The sequence below is a fragment of the Crocodylus porosus genome, unplaced genomic scaffold, assembly GCF_001723895.1.
Source record: "Crocodylus porosus isolate Cpor-Errol unplaced genomic scaffold, CroPor_comp1, whole genome shotgun sequence".
In the NCBI taxonomy this organism is placed as follows: domain Eukaryota; kingdom Metazoa; phylum Chordata; order Crocodylia; family Crocodylidae; genus Crocodylus; species Crocodylus porosus.
In genome coordinates, this window is record NW_017728927.1 from 12,484,485 (window position 1) to 12,485,597 (window position 1,113).

A 1,113-nucleotide genomic window follows, 5' to 3' on the forward strand; every position below is an offset into this window, starting at 1 on the left:
CTCACACACTTACTGGTTATCCTTATAGGAAAGAAATTAGCAGGGAGATTAATAGGAGGCTACATTATTAATGGCTAGCTATAGGGATAATCTGCCCTGGCCATGCAGCTTGACAGCAGGGAACAGAGTTGTAGCAATTCTGTAGTGGCAAACAATCCTCCTTTTGAATTGCACCCAGAATAGCTTATGGATGGTTAGAGAAACAGCCACTATACTATCAGCATGGGGAAAAAGCCTTTTCCTTCTGACAGCTGGATGGATGGACAGAAGGGAGCTGTTGAGAGCTGTTAGCATGGATGAATGAATAGGAACTGAGACTGTCTGGTGCCTGATTTATTTGCTGAGCAGTTCATTTGGGACTGTGGTTTCCCTTTCACTTACAGATGAAGCAAGCATATCAAGGGAATTAGCCTTGATATTTGTTTGCATTTGCTGAAATCCCCAGGATCCTTTGGGAATCTGAAGAGATCCTCAGGGACAGCAATGGTTTAGTCAGCAAGGCGAGGAAATGGTGGGGGCTGTGTGTTGTACTGAAGGAGGGCAACAGAAGTAATCAGAAAATAATAGTCTGCTCACTTCATGATCAGGTAGGGCCTGATTTTCAGAAGTGCTTGCACCTGTGGATCCCAGGGATATCAACAGGAGTCCTGAGTGCTCAGCTGCTCTGGAAATCAGGTTCCTAAGATGTGGATGTTTGATTTGGTTTGATTGCTCTTGTCCTAGTTTGCTGTTTCTTTGTGGGACAATGATGGCATCTAGTGGCTACATTTGGGAATTACAGGTAATATCTTACAGGTGCCCTTCCCCAGGAAGGATTGGATCAGCAGTTCTCAACCTTTTTTGTACTAAGACTCATTTGTAAACATTGATGCCGAGTCCCCACCGAGTAGACAGTTTAAGTAGAAAACAGCCCCCTGGATCTGCCATTGCCCCTCACTTCTGACCTCCAACCCCTAGTGTGTGGTGCTGAGGGTGGGTGTACAGGGTGGGGGGCATGCAGAGGCATGTTCCCCACCAGATTTGTGCACTCACAGTGGGCATGGGGTTGCAGGCTGGCTGGACCAGCATGGCAGGAGCAGCCCCTGTGGCCCAGTGGGTGGGTCCCAGCATGGG